Genomic DNA, 21,311 nt, shown 5'->3' with positions numbered 1-21,311 from the left:
TTAAAATTTTGATATTATATATATTATCATTTTCACTTCTAGTGCATGATGAAATCTAACCAAATATTATAGGAACATAGGCTATAACATTATTCAGAATAATATAAGACTTTCCAGAATACCATTATCTGTAAAACATTTCTATTGGAAAAAATACCAAAAATGCTATTAAAATGTTAAGAAAAACTATACTGTTATTACCATGTATACTATAAAAAACTGTGTATACTAATTTTAACTTCATTATATAAGTATTTTTTAACAAGTTAAATTTCAGCCTCTCATATTGATTTCAGAAATCACCTTGACTTCACAGAAATGGGGCTGAAGTTTGGGTATGTTTCCTTCTCTTTTGGTAGCTTGCTAAACCCAGAATTGTCAAACAGTTCTCTACAGGGACCCTCTAACTTTTTATCATTTTACTATGTCCCAATTCAGTATTTTTGATTTAGAAATATTACCAATGTTATTTAAATTATTACTTTAAATAATTTAAAATACTATTTATAATATATTAAATATTTTAGAAATATATATATATAAAGCTTTGTGCCATAGATAGGCCTGGGTAGAACAGATACCCAAAGTTTAGAAGATGACACAATATTGCCCCATATGAATTTTGGAGTTGTTTTCTAATATAGTTTGTTTTATTTCTGGTACTATACCTAATTTTTATTTGTTTTAAATACATTATTTTTTCAAAACAAACTTCTTATATTTAGGCCTGACATGGCTGGACACTCCTCTGATTCCTATATATGGAAAGGTGAATCAGAAAGATCACAAAATCAAGACAATTTTCAGCAATTTATTGAGACTCTCAGCAATCAATGGGACTGTTTTCAAAACAAAAATAGTTGAGTGTGTAGCTTTGAGGCAGAATATTAAAAAAAAATCTTACTTTTACATATTCACATATATAAGAATTCAATATAGCGGGGCGTGGTGGCACATGCTTGTAATCCCTGTGCTTGGGAGGCTGAGACAGGAGGATCATGCAGGTTTGAAGTCAGCCTCAGCTACTTAGTGAGGCTCTCAACAAATTAGTGAGACCCTGTTTCCAAATAAAATAGAAAATAGGTCTGGGGGTATAGCCCAGAGGTAGAAAGCCCCTGGGTTACACCTTCAGTATCACGAAAAAAAAAAAAATCAGTATAAAATTTGACATCTTTTCAAAAGATATCCATTTGAAAGTGATGGTAATTTTCTGATTAAAATAACCTCTACCATTTTGTACCCATTAAGATGTATGACTAAGATGCGCCAATAAAAAAACAGAAGGGATCACAATTGAATGCATATCAGGGGAGTAGAAATCTTCACAGCTTACATCTGACTCTCTATTGAAAAACATGAAAATATTTCCAGGCAATTTTGAAGCATCCTGAGTTCCTGTCATGGTATTTTCTGGAAGCTTCTTTTTGTAAAATTCTATAGAATAACAGATAAGGATTGTTCAAGCATATAGTTTAGACATTTGAAAAAACCTTAATGATTTTTTCAATGTAGTAATTCTTAGCAATACACAGATTTATCTGGTTCTGAACACAAATTATCTTCTCAGGCAGAATATACACATTGATAAACCTAAGACATTAGGTTATCCTTAGTTTCTTTGAAGATAATTGGTTTGATGAGAGATATTTCCATTCTGAATGCATAGGCATGTATCTGCCAGTAATAAGGATAAATTTGTCCATTTCCTCCTTGAAAATCACCATGTATGGCTCTAATTTTTTGTTGACAATAAATATGAGAGAAAAAACAAAATTAAAATATTTTATCCAATACAAGGATTTCAGGTTAAAAAAATCAGAGGCGCACAGTAACTCAGCAAAATCCTGTTTCAAAATAAGAAATAAAAGCAGGTGTAAGGGTGAATCTGAGTAGTAGAATACCCCTTGAGTTCCATTCACAGTACTACAAAAATATTTTATACACTTAATAGCCTAACATGAATATTTCATACTTGTAGTCTCTGTGACTTTAATTTACTAAATTAACTGAGACAATGAAGTTTGTTTTATGTAAATTCAGTTTGATGTTCTTTTTTTGTTTGTCTTGTTTTTGCTATAAATCCCCCTATATGAGAATTTTCTGTTATTTGAGTAAAATGTTTGTGATATTATTGACTGATCTTTGCAAATTTTATTCCAGAAAAATTTTTCACATACTCTTTATAGCAGTATAATTTAATGACATTTTACTTGTTCTCAAATGATTATTTTAAAATTAAATTTACTTAATTGATAAATAAAAACAAAAATTATACATATTAATGCAGTAAAATCTGATGTTCTAGTGCATGCCTGGTTTCAATTTAAGTTAATTTATACTATAGTTTGTTGAATTTAAGATTTTTGATGTAAGGATTTTTGTTCTTATATAAAAAATTGCTAATGAACATTTTAAGTTGTATGGGCTGTATTATTTTGTAATAATGAAGCATAATTTTTACATTTAAAATTATGATAAATTATGATACAAAGTAAAAATAGATGTGAAAAAAAATTTAAAGGAAAATATGATGGAATAGTGTAAAAATCTTACACAGGAGGACTAATAAAAATGGATATTTCTCTTTAGAATTAAATTTTGAAGATATTTGAGAGATAGGCAGTGTTAATAAGAAGCTATCTTCAAATTATGGATGCATTGAAATTTTGATAATTTTAAATAATATGCTCCTAAATTTTTTTTCATAATTTGTGCAGTTACACATCTAATTTTATATAATGCATTAATATGATTTAATGTTTATAAGACCATGTATTAAAAAGAAGTCATGAGGCTTTACCAAAAATAGAAAAAATATGAACAGATAATTCATAGAAGATATATAGATATCAAGTATGCATGTTCAAACTGTTCTAGGATGAATCATTACAATAATAAAAAATAAAATATAAGTGTAGCAAATAGTTGATAGTATAGTAAAATTGTAAAATATTTATACCAATTGTTCCTGAGCGTATGGAACTATTATAACTTGTATATGGGGGTTATCCTTGAGAAAGCAATTTCATTATAATATGGAAATATAATATTTTGCAAAACTATGTAGCTATAATATTCCTGTGTGTTTTTCAAGAAAAATAAATGCATATGTTCATTCAAAGATTTGGTTTATTGTTACTTTTTGGTAATAGCTAAAATCTAAAAGGAAACTTAAACCTTTTTCTAATTTATTAATAAATTGAAATACTAAGTCGCACAGAAATATATTTAATTATTGCAGCAAGCAATAAGAATAAACCTCAAAATATCTATCTTGTTTTTAAAACTACAAACAGCATTCTGTTCATTCCTGTTTACAGAAAAAATTTTAAGAAGTAATATTATTATTACTATTGTTATTGTTGTTATTATTAGTATTTATTTTGGTTGTACTGTTGTACTGGGGTTCCTGGAAACCCTTCTATCTCCGGGCTACACTCCCAGACCTATTATTATACTTTTTTTTTTTTTTTTTTTGAAACAGGGTCTCTTAAACCAGAGTGGCTGGCTTCGAACCTGCGCGATCTTCCTTTCTCCACCTTCCAAGCGCAGGGAATACAAATGTGTGCCACCACACCTGGCAAGAAGTAGTATTATTTATTATTGACAGAAAGAAAATCATAGGTTGCCTAGATCAGATCGTGAAAGACAAGGATGCTTACAAAGAGATGTGAGGTGAATTCCTACAGTACAATAAGGAGGAATCAGGGTAGTTTTTTTTTTTTATTGTTTTTCCACTACGCATGAAATAAAATAAATACGGAAAGAAAATAAATACATCATAAGCAGAATGGAAAGCCTTTGACAACAAAAGAAAAAAAATTGTGATGATTACTACTAATTGAAATTTTCAAATAAATATTTTGAATATGAGTAGTCTAAATAGTCTCACAAGTGACAGGAATTATTACAGGAGAAACAATAAGAACTAACTTGAAGCTTTTTAAAATTATTTTATTTTTAAAGATATGGCTTGTTAACAGTAAAAGAGATGAAAAAATGATAGAATATGAGAACATCGATAAAGTAGACCAGATATTTACATTAATTCCACACAAACCAAAATTAGGAATAAGGAAAGTTATAAAAGTTTAAAAACAGCACTAAAAAATAAAAACCATGTTAATTCTTCTGTACAAAGTCATAACAATCCTAAGACTTGTTATCCAATAATACACTGTCAAAATATGTTGGACAAATCTGATAGAATTTAAAGAAGCATAAACATCCACTATAATAGGTATATATCTCCTACTAATAATTGCTAAAACAGGACACAGAAAATCAATTGCAGATATTAGACAAAAGAAGCATCGGTCAACTTAATTTAATTGATACATTTATAATATGTTATTAAATAACATTATCAAACATACTTTTCAGGTTTGCATACCAGTTTTACAAAAATTAACCCCTCCTGGGACATGAAACACATTACAAATAATCTAAAATAAAAGAAATTATCCAAACATATTCTCGGATTAAAATGAAATAAAATGAGTAAACACACAGACTCTTATAATCCTATTTCTTGGGAGGCTGAGACAAGAGGATCACAGGTTCACTTAGTGAGGACCTCTAAAACTTTAGTGAGACACCTTTTCAAAAGAAAGAATGAAAAAAAAAAAATAGGGCTGGGGTTGTAGCAGGGGGTAGAGTACCCCTGGGTTCAACCCACAGTACTACAAAAAATATTAAACAATAACAAATATAACTTGGAAATTCCCAAATACTTGCAAATAAAACAGCACAATTTTCATTAATAGGCTTTTTTCATTATATACTTTTATTGATGCATTGTAGTTCCACTTCATAATGTAGTTCAGAGTGATCTTGACATACATAAGAGTAAATTTTTAAATAGCAAATAAACCAGACATTTTTATTTTTTTAATTTTGAAAGACAAAACAAATGAAAACATTTTTCATCATATTTTGAGGGATGCAGCCAAATCTGTACTTGGAGAAAAAATTATATCATTAAATTTGATACCTCAAAAGATAAAAGTTAGGCCGGGCATGGTAGCCACGCTTGTAATCCCCGAGCTTGGGAGGCTGAGACAGGAGAATTGCAGTGGCTTAAGAGACCCTGTTTCCAAATAAAAAAAATATATAAAAATAGGTCTGGGAGTGTAGCCTGGATATAGAAGGGTTTCCAGGAACCCCAGTACCACAAATAAATAAATAAATAAATAAATAAATAAATAAATAAATAAATATTATATAATTTTTTAGAAAACAAGGGAGAGAGTCAAAGAATTAAAACAAACAAGCTAATAATAAAATTAATAATAATTAAATTTAGTAAAACTGAAGAAAGACAGTACAACGTATATGGGGGTTATCCTTGAGATAACATAAATATACATATTTATACATAACATAAAACAACATAAATATAAACTAGTTCTTTTAAAAATCATAGATGAGCAAATAATGCAACCTGAAGAGAATGGGAGATAGGAAGAGTAAAATTTCCTAATGTTCATGACATACAATCATAAAATATCAATTGAATCACTAAGCCAAATATGAGGTAAAGGGAGAGGGGAGGAGATGGGGTGGGAATTGGGGGAGGACTAAATGAGTAATGTGTGCATGTTTGCCTCTGTCATCTTGTACCTTACTAAGATGTGTGACTACAATGCACCAATAAAATTAAGGGAATAAAAATTTTAAAAAGAAAACAACACTGATATACACTTTCACAAGTTGATTTTACCATTCTAGAAAATAAAAGAGAGGCAATCACTACTCATCCCTTGAAAATAAGAATAACAAAGAAGAGCAATGCACAACTCCATGCCCACAAATTTGGTACTCTACCTGAAACGAACAAATAAATCCCTTGAAATATACAAGTTGTTAATATCAAATAATGTAAAACTGATTACCTGAATAAACGTAGACTATATAAAAGTAGAATCAATAAATATCTTACAAATATAACACACCAGGTTCAAATTGTTTTGCTGGTGAACGCTATCAAATATTAAAGAAAGAAATAATACTAGGCCTTCACAATATCTTTCAAAAAATTTAATTGGAAACACTTCATACATAAAACTATGAGGACAGCATTATTCTAATGTCAAAACTACATAAAGACAATAATAAGAAATACATACAAACCAATAATTCTTATGAGCATGGATGCAAAAGTCCTAAAAAATTATTAGCATGGTGAATTAGCAATTTAAAACCACCAAATTATCAAGACTTTTGATTATTAACTAATATAATCATATTGTAAAGCATATTATAAAACATAGAAATCATGTCATCATAAGGTAAATAAAAGGATAATCGTTTTAAGCCAGGTGTATGTTTTCTCAACAGTTTCTTTATTAATATTGTATTTAATATTTAACATTTAATATGATGCAATAATATAACAAAGTAAATTAATAAATGTGCAATAAAGAAAAGAAACATTCTATACTTTCAGCTATATTATTGTCTATATGGAAAATATTAAAAACTATTTTTTAAATAATGAAAATGATAAAAGGGCATAGTAAGTTTGAGCATACATGGTTAATGTCAAAAATTGAATTTTTCTATACATGAGAGTTTACTTGAATTTGAAATTAGATTTAAAAATGCATTTTATAAAACATATGTAAAAATTGAATAATTAGGTATACATCTAACAACAAATACAATATTGTATATGATGCATAAATATAATAAATTAATATGTTGTTTTTATTATAATTACACTATTATAATAAAACAAGCTGTATTTATAGTTATATTATTTTATATTAAATATGTTTATTATATTTGTTATGTTGTTATATATAATTATAATATTTGCATATAAATATATATATATTATGCATATATTTGTTGCATGCAGAAAAGTATCAAACACTGAATGATATAAAATAATATTTAAATAAATAGAAGCATATTTTATGTATGTGGTTGAAAAATTAATCAATAGATGCTGATTTTTCCCCAATTTTATTAGTCTTATGACTACAATAACAGACTACATCCCAGTAAGTAATTTAGTGGATATCAACAAATAGATTCTAAATTTATTTGAAGAGCCGAAGACCTAGAATAGTCAAGATACTATTAATAGAAAAAAAACTTTTAGGACATACCAAGTTCTATATTTTAAACCTTCACTTATCACTATAGCATCTTAGTGAATGAAAAAAAAATCATAAATGATTGGAGTGAAATAGCAAAAGCAAGATTTGACCTATAAATATAGAATATAGTCAACTGATCTTTTACAAAGGAGTAAATGAAATTTAAAAAAATAATATTTTAAACAACTTGTAACCGTTGACATCTATCATTTAAAATGAATATGGAAAAAGAACTCAGTGGTCATGATGTCCATGAACAAATTTATCAATGTGTTATCAAGAGAAGTTGGGAGGGAGAGGGAGTGGGAGTAGAACCTGGGTAAGGCTCAAAAAGTACTGTGTGCATATATGACTATCATCCTAAACTTCATCAAAATGTATGATTACAATGCACCAATAAAATACTTTAATTCAGAAATAAAAACTTCAATTTAACAAAATTTAACTCAAGATGAAACTTGAGCCTAAATAAGAAGCACAAAATTATAAAATTCATTGAATAAACATAGGAGAAGATTATGGTCTTTAGTTTGATAATAAGTTTCAAATTACCCTCAAAAGAATCAGGATTCATCAAATAATAAATTGATATTTAACACTATTAAAATTTAAAACCAGTTCTGCAGAAAGCTACCAAGATTATAAAGAAAAGAACCAACAGACTGAAAAAACTGCAAATGTGTATATCTGAAAAAACACTTGTAACCAAAGTATAAGCATACTTTAAACTAAATATGAAGAAATATAAAAAAAATCCACTTTGAAGAGATAAGCAATAATGCCAATGTCAACAGAGCCTCAGAGTGGCAGGATCACTGATTCGTTTCTAGAGGGAATACAAAATGATACAGCAGCAGTAGAACACAGTTCCCTTCAAAATTAAATAGCCTTATCATACCAACCAGAAGTTAGGCTGTGTGGTTTCTATCCAACTAAGGTATTCACCTTATGTTCATATAAAACCTGACAGAGGTATTATAACAGTTTACACATAAATGCACCAAAACAGATACAACCTAGACATTTATCAATATGTGAATAAATTAATCATCCATTACATATCTGCACAATGAAATATGATTTATTGATAAAAATATAATATCAAGCCAAAAGGAGACATGGATACAACTAACATATATTTGCTAAGTAAGAGAAACCTGTCTGAAAATGTTGCAAGTTGTTATTTCAATTGTATACATTTCTAGAAAAGTCAAATCAGTTGGATCAATAAACGTATCAGTGGTTCTTTCAGATTTGAGGGGGAAAAGATAAGTATTGAAAGCATAGAAAACTTATCAGGGCAGAAAATCTACTTAGACATTACAATCAATTCATCATCCCACTGATAGAATGAGAAATAATTTGCCAAAATATCAAAATGCATTAAATATTTATTAAATAACTTTACCAGGTGTGGAGCAATAAAGTGATGATTTAACTGCCATAGAAACGTATGGAGTTTGCAAGACTAAAACATCTATAATCAACATTTAGTATTATTTTTACAGATATATTAACTATTTTTAAAATGATAATATATAATGCTAAAATAAAAAAAATCAAATTAGTTATATTTGGTCTGTGCCTATTTTCTTATTGCTTGAAAGGGGTCTTAAAGAGAGTAAACAAGAATTCATATGTTACTGGGTTAGCCTTATAGATATTAGTATAAAATTATTTTCATTTTGATTCAAATGATTTTATAAAGAAATATTTCCAGAGATTAAAAAATAGATGACATTCCTGAGTAATGAGCTATAGCACACAGATCTTCATTTAGGATAACTTTCTACACCCCTCAAACGCAAATCAGAGCTTATTGAAGTATTTGCTGAATCTAGTACTGGAGAAGAAACTATATATTCTCAGAAGAGCTAGAATGTAACATCCAGTATAAGAAAATATCAAAAAGTTCAAAAAGCAGCTCCCTGTGATGAAGTATCTAAAAGGGTCCCCAAACAAACAAATAAACCTCCAATGATCAAAATTAGAAAAAAATAAAATACATTGGATGATGTGTGCACGCATGTCTCCACAAGTCTTTTTCCCCCATTAAGGTGTATGACTACAGTGCACCAATAAAAAATTTGCAAAATCCACACAGTAAAGAAAACATGTTGAATCGTAATCTGAAATATAGATAGCTTTTTATAAATTCATACTAATATGATAATAAATTTTAGAGTACACAGAATATCAAAACACTCTGAAGCACCTGTTTCTGTTCCCATGAAACTAGCCATGTCAATAGGTATGGACAAAAATATTTAGATAATGACTATCTTAAGAAATACGAATCTCTCTTCCACGCAGTGATTACTATGACAAACTAATGCTATCTGTAGAAACTGCTTTATTACATGTATGAAAAATAACTATTCCTTGAAATGCAGGTCATACAAAGGAACAAAGCAAGGTAAAGATGTCACTGCTCATGAAACTTAAACCATAAAACCCCTTTCTCTGTGATAACTGACATAAAACAAAACACCATAGAGAGGATAAGTTCTCATCCAGCCAGCTGTACTATACAAAGCATCTTCTATGAAGCTTATGTTTCAAATTCTGTTTCTGTGTGTCTTTCTGCTATTTATCCTGCTGCATTAGCACAAGACTTTAAATACCACATCAGTACTGGTTTACAAAGTTTAACAAATATACCTCATTGATGTAAGATATTAATAATAAGGGAAACTAAGTGTGGTGTATAAGAAGAATTTCTGGACCATCTTTTTAATAATATTATTCATGTAAATTGCTCTGAAATATAAGGAGTTGTTTTTTTTTTTTTGGTACTGGGGATTGAACCCAGGGGCATTCTTCCTATGAGCTCTGAAATATACCCTCAGCACTTTATATTTTTGTTTGTTTGTTTGTTTGTTTGTTTGTTTGCAACAGGGTCTCACTGAGTTTTTAAAAGTTTCACTAAGTTGCTCAGGATGGCCTTGAGCCTGCCATCTACCAGTTTCAGCCTCCTATGTACTGGGATTACAGTTATGTACTACCAAGCCTGGCATAAAAATATTTCCAAGAAATTGACTATTTTATTAGGAGTATAATGATATGAATTAATAGTGTACACATATAAATATGATTTTCTTAACTCATCACTGTTATTTTAGTATTTACTGCTGAGAAAATATTACTTTCTTGAAGTCTTCCTTAACCTAAGATTGTGGATAAATTTTCTTTTTATTGATTTGTAGACACTCATAATATCTCTTTACTCTGACTAGTGTATACAGAAAATAGTGTTATTCAGTTTTTATGGTGTTGTTCATCTTACTTATCAATTTCTCCAAAAGATAGAAATAAAACTAAATGAATATAGAGCCAATAAAAAGAAACAAGTGTCCAGAGGTGTCCTTTAAAAAAGAAATACTGTTTATAACTTTAATTTTTTTTGTGTGGGTCTGGGGATGAACCCAGAGGCATTTGACCTCTGAGCTACATGCCCTGCCCAATTTTTTATTCTTTATTTTGAAACAGGGTCTCACTGAGTTGCAGAGGGCCTCACTAAGTAGCTGAGGCTGTCCACAAACCGCGATCCTCAGGTCTCAGCCTCCCAAATGCTGGGATTACAAGCGTCCACCACCACACCCAGCTTATAACTTTAAATTAAAAAAAATAATAAAAATAAATTAAATGTTTCTTAGTTTTTAATTTTAGTATAATTTTGATTTTACTCTTTTAATTTACTAAAATCTCCATATTTACAATATTATTTAACACTGCTGGTGGGATTACAAATTATTGTGGCCTCTATGAAAATCAGTGTGAAAATTTCTCAGAAAACTTGGAATAGAATCATCACATTGTTCAGGTATCTTTCTAAATCAATTGAAATCAGAATACTATAGTGATTCTTGTTTGTCTCAGCACAATTCACAATAGCCAAATCATGAAGTCAATCAAGGTGTCCATCAGCAGATGAGTGGATTATAAAATTATAGGATATATTCACAACGCAAATATACTCAACCATGTCATTATAACAAAACCATGTCATTTTCAGGACAATGGACGGATGTGGAGAACATTATGTTAAGTAGGATTAGACAATCATAGAAAGCGAAGGTTCATATGTTTTACCTTTTATGTGGAAGCTAGGAAGTAAAAAGAATCCAAGAGGAACTTTGGATAATGTCAGAGAAACTCCACTGGAGTGAAGGAGATGGTCTAGGGGATGGTGGGGGTGATAATTAATGACAAAAAACACTTCTAGTGACTTTATGTACATATATGAAATTATCAATGCTAATCTCAATGTCATGTACAGGGAAGGGGAGGGAGTCAGAGGGAAGCTGTATTGCATGGATGTTCCCGTCACTCTGAACTTTATCATAATGTGGTATTACAATATACACCAATAAAGAGGTATTAATAATAATAAAAATAAAACTTCCTATTTATGGTAATATTTATGTTAAACAATGATGTTACTTCTTCCAGAGAAAATACAATTGATAAGTCCATACAATTACTAACAAAATTCATTATCATTTATTATTATATTTGAGATATTTATAGAGATGTTTTTCTCTGTGCATGTGTGTGTATGTATGTGTGTGTTTGAATGTGGAAAAAAGATAAGTAAAACCACTCATGGTGGTGCATGCTTGTAATCCCAGCATTTGGGAAGCTGATATAGGAGGATCACTTTTCAAAGACAGCCTCAGTTACTACTTTGTGAGTCACTTTGCAACTCAGTGAGACCCTGTTTCAAAAATAAAGAATAAAAATAGGGGTGTGGGTGTAGCTTGGAGGTAGAATACCCCTGGGTTCCAACCTTGGTACTGCAAAAAAATAAAAAAGGTATATAAATGTATAAGTCAAAAGTGATTAAGTTAAATTATATATTGGTGAAAGAAATCATTTATGGAACTTACTTTTATATTTTTGTGGTACTGGGGACGCACCTTGAACCATTCTATCCCCAGTCATTTTTACTTTTACTTAGAAATTTGGGTACTAGGACACAGATTCAAGACTTATTAGTAGTATTAGTGATGTGTAATTGAAAATTCTACAAATTGGAGACATTTTTACCTCAGCCTAGTTTTGTTTTAAATATGTAATCAATTGAATGGATTTTTTGATGGAAAATTTTATTAATTTCATTGTTTTTAGTGACCATTTTTGTCATTTAGAACTGTCATAAAGAAATAAAATAATTGAATAATATAATTTTTAAGAAAATATTTCTCTTACTTTTTTTTCTTTCTAATGCTTCAAGATCATCTCAAAGTTATAGGACTGATATTAAAATTATCATTGCCAGAAAAGTAAAACTTGAGCTTAATTCTATTTTAATCAGAAAATAATATATTCCAATATTTTTGAAATGGTAACTATGAACAAATTAATTTACCCTCTGTTTCATATGAATTTATTTGATTTTGTTTAGGTTTATGTTCTGTAATTTCTTATAGATGATTAAAATTTATTTTTTCTTTTTGTGACCAATATTTACCTAGTAATAATAATAAAACAATAAAATAATAAAATATGTGGTTCCAATAATGACTATAACATATTTAATTTTTTATTCTTTATATTTAAACTGGGTCTCAATAAGTTGCAAAGGGCCTCACTAAGTAGCCGAGGCTGTCCTTGAACCGCGATCCTCCAGTCTCAGCTCATTGTGTTAATATCAATTCATTGCTTTGACAAAATATTCATGAGGAAAAAACTATTTGGCTCACAGTTTCAGAGGTTTCAGAATTTTGCCAGTTGGCTTTATTGTGTATGGAACGATGGCGAGGTAGAATATCGAAGCAGAAGGCTGTGGTGAAGCAAAGTTAATCACCACACAGTGGCCCAGAAGCAGAAAGATGAGGGCTGGGGTACTAAGCAAAATATATTCCCAAAAGACTTACTTACACCCTTCAAGTAGGACTCAATTCTTAGCTTCCACCACATCCCAATAGTTCATTCAGCTATGAAATCATCGATGAATTAGTTCTATTGATGAGATCACAGTCCACATGATCTCCAAAAATCCCCACCTCTAAACATTGCTTCATTTAGGACCACATATTCAACATGGAAATTGGAGGAGACACTACAATCCAAAACAGAACAGTCATGAACAATTTTATATAGTAATAGAATAATATGGCTTATTTTATTTTTAAATATCTTTATTTTTTGCAATGTAATTATATATTATAGATGGATTCAAAGTGCACACTCATCATTTATTGTAATTTCCATTTGATTCCACACTGCTCCTCCTCCATCTTCTTCATTCTTGCTAGTGATATTAATAGTGTTGCCTTCATATATACACATAGCATTATTTGATATGGTTTCTTCTCCAATCCTCTTTTTATTTCTTTTCTCCATCCCATAGACATCTTCCACTCTTCTATTGCTCTCTTTCTCCGTTTATCTGAAGTACATTGTATTTTCTATTTTTTATCTATTTTCTACATAGTGAGAGAAAACGCATGACACTTGATTTTCTGAAACCGTTCTCACTTAGCATAAATTCTGTAATTCCATCTATTTTTCTGTAAATGACATAATTTTGTTCTTCTTTATAGTTGAGTAAAATTTCATTGTGAGGATAGACCCCGATCTTTTTATCCTTTCATCTGTTGATAGACACATACTTTGACTCTCAACATTCTTCTCTTATCTGTGTAAACAATGTGAAAATGAAAAGTAGTTAAAGGATTACTGCATACACAGATTATATTTGATTGGTGCATTGTGATTCTTTTATTGTTTTATGCTTTTATTGGTGCATTTTAGTTTCTCACATTTTATGCAGTTCATACTGATGATAACATACATGTACACAGCACTTAGGAACCTTTTCCTGGATCCCTCCACACTGCCCCCTTCCCCATATACTGTATTGATATTGACACAGAGAAGTGATCATTGTGACATGAAAGTATTTTTTGACAGTGAAGGGATAATTGGTTGGGATGGTGGAAGAACTGATTTATTTTGTTTTGGTAAGATAAAAAAAAGGTGGAGAATGAAAGAAATACAAGCATTTACTATAGACACTTACTTGTAGAAGTTTCCTTGTGAAATGAGAGATATAGAAGTAAGCACTTGGAGGGAATGTTTATACATATTTTTAGGAGACTGAAAAAGGGGAAAGATGAATTGATAATGAAATATAATATTAGAGAAAGAACTAGTAGATAAATTTCATCAGCTATATTATAGGAATTTGGAATTAAATTATAGTAGGGATGATTCATTTGCAATGACAGAAAATAAACACAAAGAATGTTATTTCAGACTAAAGTGTTTGAGTCTGTGTGAAAAGGATGAAGGGCACTTCACCCCCAAATTCTCTTCACTACTCAATTTGCTTTCAAGTTAACTTGGCTTAAGTATTATATTAATTATTATGTTGTGTGTGAGTATGTGGTACTGGGTATGGAACCCAGGGGCATTCTATCTCCAAGCTACACCTCCAACCCGACTTTTTATTCTTTTTTTGAAACAGGGTCTCACTGAATTGCAAAGGGCCTCACTAAGTAGCTGAGGCTGTCCGTGAACCATGATCCTCCTGTCCCAGCCTCCCAAACGCTGGGATTACAAACATGCCACCATGCCAAGCTCTCATTTTCTTTTAAAACCTTACCAACTCATAAATTGTTTCTTTGAGAATTAAAGACTCTTAAGAGAAAATAATTGATAAACACTGTAACTTAAGTTTATGTTTTATAGTGAGGTAAAAATGGTACAAATCTAATAAAAGACAGCAGGTGTGATGGATGATAGTAGTATTTTTATCATTAAAACAATCTCCTGATCTTAATAGGAAGCTGTGTACTCTATAATAAATTATATTTGCTGTAAATTATTACAAAAGACTATAAAAGTTTTTTTTTCAAACTTTACTCCTTTTTTCACATTGTCAAAGCAACTCATATTTTCTTGGTACAGATCAAGTGGAAATTATGGAACTGAATGAATTATATTGTAGTGTGGAAAGGATCATTTTGCCTAAGACTTTATCTTTGAGGATATACTCTTTTATCATAGATATTATGGGATAAGGGAATGAGACTTAGTGTTTTATCCATTTGCATTCTACTCACTGAAATAATAATAGCTACAAGGTATCTAGAGTAGAAAGTGTGCTTTAAAATAAGGGCATTTTCTCAAATCATAATAGTTTCCACTGCAAAAAATAAAAATGGTCCTTCCTCAATTCACTGTTTCAAAGAACTATTATTAGTTGAGTCAAAACTTTAAATGGCTTTTGTTGTAAAATACACAATTGGTGTACGGCATGTGATGAGAGGGATGGTCTGAGAATGGTTTACTGTGACAATGCAATCACTTTCAGGTATTAAACTTCAGAATAAAAAACATAAATCATTCACCTTGCCATAGTGAAGTTTGACTTATTCCTGTGGTCAACATCACTTATGGACACCAAGGACAAATGAGTCAAAATAACTTGATAAAAAATACTTAAACAATATCCACATAGTTTTCACCTATTTCATGATCAAAAGTGTTAAATTGTGCTATTTTCAGTTCATTGATAAATTGGTATTGAATATCACTTTTATTTCTAGATACAAATTGTTTTATTATGTAACATATATTGAAATATTAATTAAGCCCAGAAACATGTACATATATATATATATATATATATATATATATATATATATATATATATATTATACTGAGGATTGAACCCAGGGGCATGCTACCTCCAAGCTACACACCCAGCACTATTTTGTTCTTTATTTTGAAACAGGGTCTCACTGGGTTGCAGAGGACCTAAGTAGCTGAGGCTGGCCACGAACCTGCGATCTTCCTGTCTCAGCATCCCATGCACTGGGATTACAAGCATGAGCCACCACTACCGGTCATTAGATATATTTTCAAACAATTTGCAGTTGATAACTGGTTGATTCCTAATAACATGCCAATGATATATATTTGTTTGATGTTATAAGTGGAAAGAACAGTTTAATCCACAAACCTTATGAAAATGACATCTAATTTTACAGTTGAATTTATAATTTATTAACTTACATTTGCCTATGTTGCTCTCTTCAAAACAGTTTTTAGAATTTTAATGCATAGACGAATTGTGGAAGACCCAATTAAAATGCAAATTTTAATGCACTATAGGAGGAGAAGCTAAGATTTTTTATTTCAAATCTCATAGTGGTATCAGTGCTGCCATTATCTTGCTCAAGTATGTATGATTTGGGTATCAACTGATAGATAAAATATTTTCAATACTAACAATAGTTAATTTTCATTATGATTTTTTTCTAAATAATAGTGACAGGAGACTAGTACATGTAATTTTTTCCTATTTATTTTCATTTAAAAATTTAGTATTTTCAAATCATAAATATGTTCATTAATGACTAATGCTGACTTTGAAATGAGCAACAGAGCTAAAATTCTGAAATTCTGAGCATCTTCTTAAATAGTGTTCTTTTGGAAAAATTGTAGTTTTTTATATAATACGCTCAGTCATTCTATGTTCCTTCCTTTTTTTTTTTGAAAAAAAGGAAGATTCTGTACAATGGGTGCATACTTAGTCTGATTTGTTTGAAAAAAAGAAGAATGTCAACTATCATTATTTAAAATCAAGATATTAAAAACAATATGTGATTTCTTTAATCATTGCACCTGTGTATCTGTTTATTTCTGAAAAATACTGAAATATCAAAATTAAGTCATTTAAAACATTTTAAAAATCTTTTAAAACTTTTAAAAATCATGTAATGGCACCTTAAAGATGTATATAAATCTAATATTAGAATGGCTAAAGATGCATTATTGCCTATTCAATAGGCAATTTAAGAATTGTAATTGTACTTTATTATTATTCAGTTTGGTGTTATAAAAATTTAAATAAAATAGTTCTTAAATTATTTATATAGAGAACTTAAAATATTTAATTTTATATAGAACATAAATATATTTTGTGTAATTCTCTTTCACAGAATTGATGTTTTATAATACTAAATGTCACTTATACATTTAATAGAAATAGAATTCCAGGTCAGCAAATGCAAAATCAGCAGCAGCTATAAGAAGATTTAAAAAGAGTTAAAAATCACAATCTTAAGTTCATTCAAAGTTTGTATAAACACCCAGATTGTGCTCGTCAGGTTACCTTTGAATAATAGTAATACAGATAAATATATAACAAATAATTATAATCATCAAATTTGAATGTACACTCGTTATTGTTCTGCCACGATCCTCAAACACACCCTTTAAGTTTGATTACATTTATAAAAACAGAAAAAAAATTCAAAGTTGGTAGTGAGAGAACTATGCAGATACAATAATAATGCATATATCTTAATGTGCGTGTGTATAGTTTTATAATGCAGGTTAAGATTTTAAATTCATCATATATTAGTGATCCATCTATTATATATCTAACTTTAAGTTAATTCAAAGAGCTCAGTTTATATAAAATCAAAGTAGCTTGCTCACTTTTTATGTAACTTCTCCAGTTATGAACATCATTTGGAAAACTGATGTCACCAGGAATGATACTTCGTGCCTGCTCTCCCAATACTGTGCAGGCTGAGACAGATCAATTGCAGGGTTAGGACCTGCCTCAGCAATTTAATGGAACTCTCCAACTTAGTAAGATCCTGTTAAAGCAAGCAAACAAAAAACAAAGGGCGGAGAGTGTAGCTTGAAGATACCAAGGTAGAAAGACTCCTGAGTCAAAGCCCTAGTACTAAAAAGGAGAAGGAGGAGGAGGAGGAGGAGGAGGAGGAGGAGGAGGAGGAGGAGGAGGAGGAGGAGGAGGATAGAAAAAAAGTAAAACATTTAAATGACTATAATGGCACATTTCGGTATATTGCTTCCTTTCAGCACCTTCAGTACTTTGTGTAGTATATTCACTACAGAATTAATTCTCACATGTAGAAAATTTTGTTCCCAGATATTATTATCATAAGCAAACTGATTATTTTTTCACTTATAATTAAATATAATTTTTATTACTGCATTATAGTCATACATATTAATGAGATACAAAATGGTAGAGGCAAAAAAAAAAGTGGTAGAAGCATACACACATCACTCATTTAGCCCTTTTTCAATTACCACCCATTTCCTCCCCTCTCCTTCTTTCTCATGTTTGGCACAGAGATTGACTTTGAAATGTTTACTTACGTGTTACTTATGTATATTTTATTAATTTGTAACTACTTCTAGAAATATTAGCCTTGGGATCTTTGAACTATGTCACTGTAGTTTTGTCTTCAGGTATAATTTTTTCACATATAAATAAGTATTTTATACCTACATGTTGCAACAATTAGAAGATGAGTAAATGCATTAGTGTTAATCAGAAAGTTATGTGAGCAATACTGCTTACTTTGTGTAGAAACCACTTTTTAACTTTAGGTCAATATTTATTATAAAATCAAATGCAATATATTTTTAAGTCAGTCTTACAAAAAATTCCGTGGTAATTTTCTTTAAAATATTTTGAGAAGTGTTATGGATTTTACATGTTTCTTAGATACATGTTTTTAAAGATTAAGATTAAAGAATAATAATAACTTGACGACATTAGATTCTAGCCTAATTGATTAAACAATCAATATAATTTTAAGTGAAAAATATTTGCTATATTTTTTCTCATCACCTCATTCAATTCCAAAAAGTTATTCTGGAGTATTGGGTTAGACATAATCATTTGTCTTATTTTCTTTTACAAAATATGTAGTTTAAAAACCAGTCAATTATGATAATTCCTAGTTAGGGAATATTTTACTCTTGGATATTTAACCAATTTTCATTTGCTTATAAGGAACTGGGTGTTTGACATAAAGCAGTTTATAAAATAACAATAATTTCAATCATATTTTTTAAAATTTTTATTGGTGCATTGTAGTCATATATCTTAATGCGGAACAAGATGACAGAGACATACATACACACAACACTCATTAGCACCTTTCCCAATTCCCACCTCATCCCCTCCTCCCTCTCTCCTTCTTATGTTTGGCTTAGTTTTTAACTCTGATATATTTGTGACTGCACATCATGTACATTAGGGAACTTTCCTCTTTCTCTCCCATTCCCCTCAGTTACGTCACCTTATTTGCTCATCTATAGTTTCTTCTTCTTCTTATAAAGTTCCTTCTATTGCCCATTTTCTCTCTAGCTCTGAATTTTAGGGAGAGCATCTGATTTCTTAATTTTGTGACTAATTTCACCGAACATAATTTTCTCCAGTTTCATCTATTTCCCTGCAAATGACATATTTTTTTTCTTTTTTATGACTGATAAAATTCCATTGTGTACTTATCTCATAGTTTTATAATTCATTTATCTGTTGATGGGCATCAATCATGTTGAGTGCTTATTTATAAACTGTAAAGTTTATATTGACCAAAAACATAGTGGAGCCTTGAATAAAACGTTGTCTTTAGCCTACAGATGGCTAAGTTGGTTTCTAAATATGCAATAATGCACTTAGTGATTAAATGGCAAAAGGTTTGTTAGGCATATCCTTTGATGACAAATTACCTTATATTTACTAAGATTTTGAAACTTGTATGTTTGAATAACATATTTATCTATTTCACTTACTGCATATGTTTATTATATTGGATTTCCAGTTTACACCTACAGCATTAGTGATATATTATTTATATTTATAAAAAACAAAACAACACAAAACACTCATGAACCTTTACATTATTTTTTAGATAGTTTGACAGGTTTTCATACTAGTCCAGAGGATTCAGAATGACTATAATCTAACTGAACTGTACACTAAGGAAATAAAATAAGTCAGAAAGTAATGTTTTGATCCTTTCATTTAAAGAACTGAACTTGAAGTAAATTTTCTTTTTTTTTTATTTTTTGTTTTGTTTTTGTTTTATTTTTTGTGTTACTGGGTTTGGAACCCAGGGGCATTTTACCTCTGAACTACACCCTCAGCACTATTTTTTTTGTCTTTTTTTATTTTTGAAACAGGATCTTACTGACTTGCAAAGTAAGTAAGTAGGTAAGTAGCTGAGGCTATCCACAAACCATGATCCTTCAGTCTCAGCCTCCCAAGTACTGGGATTACAGGTGTGCACCACACTCAGCTGTAAATTTACTTTACATTAACCAAAAAGTTATTTAACAATATAAAAATCATTAAAGAAAATTAGGAAAACCTAAAATTTTGCTCATGTAAATTTAATTTATCTAGCTGGGTAATTTTCTAATTAACGTTTTTCCTTATGACTTAAATTTACTGCTCAATTGATATATCTTATAGCTATTTTCTAGAGTGAAACTCTAATATTCTGTAGTTACAAACTAATTAGTTTGTCAGTTCATGCACTTTAAATGATTTGTCTTATAATGAAGAAAAATAGAAAACACTGGCAGTTAACAGCACTGTTCCAAAAGAAATAACTCAATAAGAAATTATTCAAGTTCATTTTATGAACTTGCCAAGATATGAAAATATTAAGTATGACTAGTGAAATGTGTGTTAAATATTTCTTTTAATTAATGACAGTCCAAAGTGAAAATATAAACTAGAAATTGTTCACTTTTTTCATTTAAAATTATGTTTCACAGATATAAAAACACTTTAAGTTTCATCTGCAAAGTTTGACATTATTTTATATCGATTGGTTTATTTCATTATATTATTTCAGTTTTATCATTCTTGCAATTTCTTTTTCTTTCATTCTTTTTTTTTTTGGTGGTACTGGGGTTCCTGGAAGCCCTTATACCTTCGGGCTGCACTCCCAGACCTATTTTATACATTTTTAAATTTGGAAACAGGGTCTCTTAAGCGGTCCTTTTTTATACATTTTTAATACATTTTATACATTTTTAAATTTGGAAACAGGGTCTCTTAAGGCCGTCTCCGCCTCCCAAGCACGGGGATTACAAGCATGCGCCACCACACCTGGCTTGCAATTTCATATATATGTCATAGATATCTATCTATCTATATAGATAGATAGATAGATAGATAGATAGATAGATATAGATAGGTAGATAGATATCATATATATGTGTATATATATATATATATATATTTGTCATAGATGACAAATGAAACAAAAATATATACCAAACAGAACTTGAAATTCTCTTTCATATACAATTTAAATTAAATTTCATAAAATATTAACTTTTTCATGTAATTTTAGTCCATAAATATGATTGTACAGGGTAATTTTATAGTTTCATGTCTCAAATATA

The sequence above is a fragment of the Muscardinus avellanarius genome (assembly GCF_963383645.1).
Source record: "Muscardinus avellanarius genome assembly, chromosome: 5".
Classification (NCBI taxonomy): Eukaryota; Metazoa; Chordata; class Mammalia; order Rodentia; family Gliridae; genus Muscardinus; species Muscardinus avellanarius.
The sequence above is the reverse complement of the archived record's forward strand: the minus strand, read 5'-3'. Positions refer to the sequence as shown.